The following is a 9,408-nucleotide window of genomic DNA, read 5'->3' as shown; positions in this document are numbered from 1 at the left end:
GTTTTGCTCCCATGTATGACTATGTATGTGTGTGCCTGGTACCTGAGGACCTGGTCAGAAGAGGGCTTTGGATCCCCTGGAACTGGAGCTCCGGGTAGTTGTGAACTTCCATGTGGGTACTGAGAATCAAATATAGGGCAGGTCCTTTGGAAGAACAACCAGTTAGTTCTCTTAACTGAGCTATCTCTCAGGCCATCCCCATATTTAAATACAAAGTATCACAGGAGTGACTGGGAAGTTTCAGAGCTGTAGCAAAGATGATGGTGTGTCGGAGGAGAGGAGTTGAACCATAGTGAAAAGAGGAGTGGATCTCCAGACAGGAGGAGGGGAAGCACACAGGCTGTGCTCCAAGTCTGCGGTGGGCAAGGAGATCTGAGATTCTAGCCCTTGTGGAGGGGAGGCAGGAGGCTCAGGATTCTGTGGCCACCCTGAGTGGCATGAGTGTGAAGTAAGTCAGAGCAGCACAGCACCACCCTGTCAAAACCTGGGAAAACCTAATAAAGAGAGAGGAGCTTCCCTGTGGCTGGGAATCTGGAGATGGGCGTGGTATCAGGACCTGGATGAGATGGAGACCTGGGAGTTATGTAGAGAGGCAGTAGAGTGTGGTACTGCATAGGTGTGGCACTGCATAGGGGCAGACAAGGAGGCAGGGCAATTTTATCCAAGATCCTGGTGTTTGGAGTTGGTGAGATGGCTCAGTGGACACACCACACACACAATACAGTACCTTTTTTTTTTTTTTTTTCCTCTTTAAGTCTTGGCTACAGCGCTCTGAGAAATAAGCTCAGCACCAAGGGAGGGTTTGGGAAAAAACCCAAACAAACAGGGGAATAAAAAATAGTCAAGCCGGGCGTGGTGGCGCACGCCTTTAATCCCAGCACTCGGGAGGCAGAGGCAGGCGGATTTCTGAGTTCGAGGCCAGCCTGGTCTACAGAGTGAGTTCCAGGACAGCCAGGGCTACACAGAGAAACCCTGTCTCGAAAAACAAAACAACAACAACAACAACAAAAAAAAAAAACAAAAAAAAGTCATGTTTGTTGATAGAAACCCATGCAGCCTGGTCCAGGCAGGGGAGGGTATTTGTTGGCTAATGAGACTGAATACTGAATAAAGCCCGCACCCAGCGGACAGCACAAAGCTCCTGGGTCTTGCTTTTGCATATGGCTTTGTGTGGATCCCATTCTCAGGAGTTAAGAGGCTGGCTGACAGGAGTAATACCTGCCCTCAGCACCTCCATTCGTTTAACTGGACACTTCTCACCAGGTTCTAGGACAGAGTCTCACTGGGTCCCATGCCTGCTGCTGATTCAGCATTGCAGTGATTGATCAAACCTGGGTTACACACACCTATCCCTACAGGTAGGAATGGCTTCAGGTTCATCTCTAGTGCCGCATTAAAGCTGGGATCGAGGGCGCTGAAGTGGTGGCTCAGTGGTTAGGAGCACTGACTTGCAGAGGACCAGGGTTCAATTCCCAGCACCCACATAGCAGCTCACAACTGTCTGTAACCCCAAGATCCGACACACTCACACAGACATACATGCAGGCAAAACACAATGCACATAAAATAAAATAAAATAATTTTTTAAAAAGTCGGAGTTGAGGCTGCTTCAAGAGAAATGGCAATGAGAGACTATGAGAGACAAGAAGTAGATGCTTGAACCAGAACTACAGGTGAGGTAGAATTGGGCACCCTATGATAACCAGTTTTATGTCAACTTGACACAAACTAGAGTCATCAGAGAGGAGGGAGCCTCAATTGAAAAGAATGCCTTCATAAGACCAACCTGCAGGCAAGTCTATAGGGCATTCTCTCAGTTAGTAATTGTCAGGGGAGCCCATTGAGAGTGAGCCATCTCTGGGCTGGTGGTCCTGGGTTCTATAGGAAAGCAGGATGAGCAAGCTAGGGGGAGCAAGGCAGTGAGCAGCATCCCTCCATGGCCATTGCATCAGCTCCTGCCTCCAGATTCTTGCCATTTGAGTTCCCGTTCTGTCTTCCTTCAATGATGGGCTACAACGTGGAAGCATACACCGAATAAACCCTTTCCTCTCCAAGTTGCTTTTGGTCATGGGGTTTCATCATAGCGATAGAAATCCTACCTAAGACACCTGCCGCCTGCCATCCTGTTCATTTAACGGAGCTGGAGCTAGGAGGACTGGGGTGTGGGAAGGAGGCAGGAGAGACTGGCATCTGGGCTGGCAGCAAGGGATTAGGGTCAAGGAGTAACCCCACTCCAACTTGGGGTGGTGGAAAGGTCAAGGTCAAGGGTACTTTCTGACAAAAAATCAGCCCAAGAGACAAAGTTAGTCCTTGTCCTCAGAATAGATGAGGAAAAGCCAAACACTTGGGTGACATCCCATCAAGATAGAGCAGCTGGTGGAAAGGCCAGACATTGTCTGGGACATTCATGGGACTGCGAGGCAGGATAAAAGAAAGGACACAGCCAACCTGCTTTGGGAACAGAGAAAACTGTACTCTCTCTCAAGCCGAAGAAATTGATGAGTTTTTTGGTTGTTTGTTTGTTTTGTAATCACAAGTTGCCATTTATGGTCGTCTGAGTGGAGGGTGTGGCTGAGTGGTAGAGCACTTGCCAAGTATCTGGTGGGCCCTGGGTCCTCCCTGGCATCGGAGAAAGGCTAGAAAACTTCGATCCCTACAGGGTGAGATTGCCCACATAGGGAAATGCCCACAGGGTAGAATGCAGCCTTGCTATAAGTGGGGCTTCGTTCGATACAGAACGATGTTTACAGTATAGCTTTGAAAGAAGTAGATTGCAGGCTGGGAGGTGGCTTAGAGGGCAAAGTGATTGCTGTGCAGGTGTGAGGACTTGAGTTCCAATCCCTAGGGCCCACATAAAGCTGGATGCAGGAGCACACATCTGAGGTCTCAGAGTTCTGCCTCCTCAACGACACACCCTCCTGTTTTTTGAGAATGGATGTTTTGTATCCTAGGACACTCTGAATCTTCTATGCAACCAAGGGTCACCATAGATTTTTCTGCTTCCACCTCCCAAGTGCTGGGATTACAGCTGTCCATCCCAGAGCTTGGATTATGAATGTGGTACTGAGGCACTAATGTGGGGCTTCGTGCATTCTTGGCAAGCTCTCTACCGACTGGGCTACATCTCCAGCCCGCAAGTGAACATTACTGAGATAAGGTTTCCTCTAATGTTGGGGAGCATCTGACAGTAGGCTAAGCTCTCTATTCTCCAGCAGCTAGTACACGGCCAGAGAAGGCAGCTATTCAACAGGCGCCGAGATGACAGGGAAGAGAAGGATTTGATAGGTCAGAAACAACCAAAGGGGCCGGGGGAGAACACTCAGGGACAGTAAATGCAGGACTTTTTGAGGGGCGAAAGTCTTTAGTTCTAAACAAAACCGAGGGTGATACTCAACTCCCACTCCAAAAACAGACAGATAAAGCTGTGCACAGCAAGTCACTTCCTCTCTCAGAGAAGCAAAGAGGCAGGCTATGGAGGGGCATGCCTACAAGCTTAGCACTTCCGGAGGTAGAGGCTTAGCAGTTCAAGATCAACCTCTGGTACCTAGTTAAGCGTTCAAATCCAGGCTGTGCTAAACGAGATCACGTTTCAAGTCATTAAAACACCAAAAACAGTAGCCTGAGTATGGTGATGCACATCTTTAATCCCAGCACCCAGGAAGCAGAGGCAAGGGATTCTCTGAGTTCCAGGCTAGCCTGGGCTCCACAGCAAGTTCCAATACAGCTAGGGCTACCCAGAGAAAGAAACTCTTGTCAAAAAACAAACAAACAACAACAACAACAACAAAAGAGAGAGACAGCTCAGGCATGGTGGTACATTTCTTGAAATATCAGAACTCCGGAAGCAGAGGCAGTAGGATTGCTGTGTTCTGGGACAGCCTGATCTACATAGCCATTCTAGGATAGCAAGGGCTACATAATGGCACCTTGTCTCAATAAAATAAACAAAAATATAAAAGTAAAACATATTTACAACACTTTTCTTCACGAAGTTGCAAGACTCAAAATAAACTTTAGTTACAACACCGTGCACATCGCTGTTCATAGTTTTATTACGGATAAAAATCACCGTTAAAAGGCGCAGAGAGCAAACCTGAGCATGCAAGGAACGCAGCCCGCGCGCGTGCGCGACAAGGGGCGGAGTCCGAGCCGCCCTCAGCCCCTTCTCTCTCTTTGTCCCTCCCACTTCCGCGGGCACCCAACCATGCGTCCCCTGCGTGCTGACGTCAGGCGCGTGCCCCTGTCCGGCTGCCGAGGAGGCCCCGCGCAGTGCTGCCAACGCCCCGGCGGAGAAGCTGAGGTGAGTGCGGGGCCCGAGTAGCCTCCCTGCGGGAGCGTCTTCTGCGTCGCCCGGTCCCCTTCGCGTGTACCCCCGTCCTCCCTCGGTTCTCGAGGAGGCTCGCGGGCGGGGGCATCCCGGTGCTTGCGGGCGGCGGGCCGCGAGGGAGGGCTTGCCGGGGTCGCGTGCGCCCGCCGGCCCGGGTTCTGAAGGGAGCGAGGAGGGGTCGCGGCGAGGCTTGGGGCCGGAATGGCGGCGCTGCGCGGCCGGGGATGGCGGCGGCCGAGGGCACAGCCCGGCCGAGCTGTCAGCGGCGGCGGCGGCGAGAGGACCGGGCACACCCATCCCACCCGCTCCCCTCCCCCTCCGGCTGCCCGCGGGCTCCGGAGGCCCGGGGGCGCGGGGTGGGAGACGCCCGGTCCGGACCGGGGTCGGAGGCCGGGGGCTGTCTCTCCGTTGTGGGCCTCGACTTCCTGCTTCCCCGGCCCCGCCACAGACGCGTTGCGGCTGGCGGGGGAGGGGAGCGGAACTGCGGCCGCAGGGCCGGGCCGGGCCGGGGCCGAGGTGACGGACCGGGCGGCTCTGCGCCTGCGCCCCTCGGCGGTCTCCAGCCCCGCGCCGTGTCCTCTCCTGCCCCGCGGCTCCCGGGGCTCTCCTGCCGGGGCCGGCCTCTTTGCCATCCGGGACCTGCCTAAGCACCTCCCGAAACCCCGCCTGGCCACTTACTCAGTTCCTCGTTCCTAGCAGGAAATTTTCTTTGTCGGTTATTATTACTATTTTGTAAATTCCTCTTTCCACCCCTTTAACTCCGGGAGAAATTCAGTGTGGAAGATTACGTCATCGCAGCATAAGGGGTGAGAGTTTTAACTCCTACAAGTCAGGGCTATCCAAATTAAGACAGCATCTTGCGGCCTTTGTGGGTCATTCCACATTGGTTCAGAGTAAAGTGGCAATTTTTTTTTTTGTTGTTGTTGAAATCCTTTTGCCTGTCTTCAGGCTGCCTGAGATGCACCTAAAATACGGAAGGTTCAAAATCTTAGGTTTAAGTTATTTTGGTCAGGGAATATATACACTGTCTGCAGTCACTTGTGTAGGTATGAACTTTAAAGGACCCCTTGACTATATACTCGGGTGAATTGCAGGAGCAATTCTTTGCCACACTAATTGTGACTTACCTGATGTAAAGAACCCAACTTCAGTGCATGGTTTGAAGGATGAGCTGAAAAGAGAATTTAGTCATACCCCTGATTTGTCTTTGTTAGGATTGCAACTTCAAAGTTGCATGTTTTAGTTTTACCATTAAAAGGGCTTTTGGATTTTTTTTTTAATCTTGAGACAGGGTCTCCATATGTAGCCCCAGTTAACCTTGAACATAGAGGGACCTCCTAGTCTCTGCCTCTCAAGAGCTGGGATTACAGGCATGAGCTACTTGAATTACCAACCTTGATTTTAATTTCTAACCCTAAAAACTTGAGTAATATTTTTAGATCACTAGAATGGTGTGGCCTTTGATTGTAGTACACACTAGTGTTGAAGAACATTAACACTGCAAAGCAAATGATATCCAGTGTGTTGTGCATCCCTGTAAGGGTGGCTCTTGTTTGAACAAGACTTTTCCCATTATTGCTCATTTGTATAGAAAATGGTGTTTGTAAAATACTGGGGTGGTGGATTCAAATTGGCTTTCTGTAGTTGGTAGTTGTGGAGCTTGAATCTTCCAAAATACATTTGTTAGCCTTAATGTGACATATAGGAATATAAAATTGGAGTACTCACCTACTATTGTGGGTTTTTTTAGCCTATATTTAAAAGGTTTATATGTGCACCATTTTTTTTTCTTTTTAATTAACTAGTTTGGGTTGGTGAGATGGTATAGTGGATAACAACACTTGTTCAACAGGCCTGACTGCCTTAGTTGGGTCCCCCAGAACCCAAAGTGGAAGGAGTGAATCCCCTCCAAAGTTGTTCTCCATTGGGCCTTAGTGGTCCTAGCCTTTAATCCCAGCCCTGGGGAGGCAGAGGCAAACTCTGAGTTTGAGGCCAGACTCGTCTACACAGCCTGTCTTGAAGAAACAAAAACAAAAGCTGTCTTCTGATCTTCACACTCTTGCCAGTGTGTATGTGTACACATAAATGCACACGATAATAATAAAAATTAAAAACACAGTTAGTTTGAATTTGACATAAGAGATTGGCAACTGAGTATTTACAAGGAGTTTGTTTTTAAACAATTTGTTCAAGACCCCAAAGTGCCTTATATTCTGTTAAACTCTTATTTAAATTCAAGATGTTTTCATATTGAGACAATACCTGTGCTTAGTAAACACACTCCCTGCTCCAGTGATCCTTGTAAACCCATCAAGTCTAAAGTTTACAAAGTTTACAAATCTTTGCAAAAAGATTTGTTTTCTTAGGAATATTTTTGTACTTGAAATATTTTATAGACTATTTTATTTCAGATTTTCATACATGTATGTAAAGCATTTTATATTTTGACCACCCTATCTCTCTCCTCTGTCCCTTAGCTCTCCCCTCAGTGAGTCCATCTCCCAACTCTTGTTCTTTTTTGTGACCCACTGAGTCTAATGCTGCCCCACATTTCTAGTTACTTTTATGATACGTATACTGCGAAAAAAAAATTTTTTTTTGGTCTAATGTACTTTTTGGAGGAGCATTGATGGGGCTTGAGTGCACAGTCAAACTGATTCATAGGGCTATAACTTAAGTGGTTCTTCCATTTTAGTTTTAGTTTTTTTTTTAAAAGAGGATAAGGGGCATTTAATTACAAGATCTCTTATGAAAGGGAACAATTCATATTGAGTGTATTTTTCTCCCATAAACAGCTCTCTATATTCCTCAATGTAAAAGGGCTATTCTTTATTTCTCTGATACTGCCTTTTCAGTCTTTGCAGAATGTTTGCTGCCAGTTTCCCCTGATCAAACATAAGTAAGTTGTGGGAAGTCAGGGCTTTGACTTGGTATGGTTATTCTGTATCCCTGGCACCTAGGTAGGATACTGCCATACATATGGTGGGCTTTAATAAATATTTGTTGAATGAGTAAATTTGGTAATAATGTCTGAGGGTTATTCATTTACTGCACATCCTATAGGCTTTCCTGTTTGTTTCCTCAGATTTGTTTACTTATATGCCTAGTCAACCGTATCCAAATCTGGGCTCACTGAAACTTGCTAAGCTCTTCTTGCTTGACCTTATCCATCTGTTTAGTACAGGGTTTTCTACAGCTACACTATCTGGAAAATTTGCCATCAACTAGAAAGTCATCTGGACATTATTCTTTTATTCTTCTAAAACAAATCCAGATTTAACCTGTTTCCTCATTTTCCTGTATTTATGTGTTTGCAAATAGTAGCTTATTTCTGTCCCTTTCTTCACCCCCTGCTGTGTCAAGTTTCCTGGTCATGTGATGTTTTGCCCCTTGTGAGTTTCTACTTTTAGTTGCTCATCTCTTCTATCCAAAGTATTTTTACTGAAGCGTTTTTTTGTTAGTGCTATTCCACTTTGTCTGCCACTGCTGGTGTTAGTTTAGGGTGTTAAGAGTTCCTCTTCACTAGTTACCCTGGGACGTGGATCTCAGACTGTTTATTCCTAATGAAGGACACCTACATGGTGTTCTTCCTTGCAGTTTTGAGAAGAATTAAGAAGCTGGTCAAGGCAGCACATCTCTATAATCTTACAGAAGAATCTGGAAGAAGTTTAAGGCCAACCTTGGTGACATGCAGTTCTAGGCTAGTCTGAATTACATGAGACCATGCCTTAAAAAAAAAAAAAATCAGTTTTCAATTTTTTTTTTTTTTTGGTTTTTCGAGACAGGGTTTCTCTGTGTAGCCTTGGCTGTCCTGGCACTCACTTTGTAGACCAGGCTGGCCTCGAACTCAGAAATCCGCCTGCCTCTGCCTCCCGAGTGCTGGGATTAAAGGCGTGCGCCACCACGCCCGGCTCAGTTTTCAATTTTTAAAATTAGAGTCTCCTAAGTTACCAAGGTTAGCCTTGAACTTTCCTTACTTTTATCTCACTTTCTTTCAGTAGCTAGGGTTACAGACCTGAGCTACCAGGCCCAGCTTAGAATTAGTATGTGTCTAGATTTATTTTGTGTGAATGAGTATTTTGTTTGCATGTGCGTATGTATGTGTACTGTGTGTGTGTGCCTGGTGCCCACAAAGGTCAGAAAATGTGGTGGGATTTCCTGGCACTAGAATCACTGCTGGCTGTTCATGCCAGGAGCTAACCTGGGTCTTCTGCAAGAGTAACAGGTAATCTTAACAGAGGAACCATCTGTCCAGCATGATCATTTTCTTCTACAACTTAATACCTAGAATTAGTCGTTAATGCTGCAGTGTGGGTACACTGACATAGAAAGAGAACTTAATGACTTGGCTGTGTTGCTCACTGTTTTTCTTTTCTCTAACACTTTCTACTTCTTACACATTATTTTCTTGAGGTTCTTTGTTTCCATTTGTTGCTTAAATTCTGCTGATGTGTATTCTTGAGCTGTTGCTGCTGCTTAGAGTGGTTAGAAGCATAGATTCTGGAGCCAGACTGCCTGAGTTGAAATCCTTGATCTGTCATTTATTAGCCATGTGCAATTTTAGGTCATGCCTTGTGACTTCAGTTTATCCTTTGAAAAATGAGGCTAGCAAGCCTGACAGGTAACTCACAACTATAATCCCAGCACTGAGAAGGAGGAGGAGGCAGGGAAATGAGTTTAAGGTCATTGTAAGTCTTGGCCATAGGAGTTAGATGGCAGTCTGAGCTACATGAGACCTGTCTCAAATAAAAATAGAAACAAAAAATGAGGCTAGTAACAACAGCTGCCTCACAGTGTGGAAGATTGTATCAGTGAATGTATATGACGTTTTCAAGACTACTTACCTGCAGGCAGAGCTGTGTAGGCGCTGCTCTCACTGTCACTGTCTCCTAGGCCCTACCCCTGACCTTCAGAAGCTGTGTTTATTTCACAGGTGAATGTTTTTTATGACCTTCCCTCCTACAGACTAATCTCGTGAATCCTAAAAAAATTCCCAACGCCCGGCGTGGTGGCGCACGCCTTTAATCCCAGCACTCGGGAGGCAGAGGCAGGTGGATTTCTGAGTTCGAGGCCAGCCTGGT

General features: G+C 46.9%; 1 protein-coding gene across 2 annotated transcripts in view; it reads left to right on the top strand.

Moving 5' to 3' along the window:
• Positions 1-4,191: 4,191 nt before the first annotated feature.
• Positions 4,192-9,408, top strand: part of Cdc42 (cell division cycle 42) — a 36,128-nt gene continuing 30,911 nt past the window's right edge. The window contains exon 1 of one of the 2 annotated variants that reach the window (XM_021159846.2): positions 4,192-4,300. The gene's annotated coding sequence lies outside the window, so the exon portion shown is untranslated. The remainder of the gene's footprint in view (positions 4,301-9,408) is intronic. The other variant, XM_021159845.2, reaches the window with a different exon arrangement.

Source organism: Mus caroli, chromosome 4 (assembly GCF_900094665.2).
Source record: "Mus caroli chromosome 4, CAROLI_EIJ_v1.1, whole genome shotgun sequence".
Taxonomy (NCBI): Eukaryota; Metazoa; Chordata; class Mammalia; order Rodentia; family Muridae; genus Mus; species Mus caroli.
Note: the sequence above shows the minus strand (reverse complement) of the source record. Positions and strands in the feature narration are given on the sequence as shown.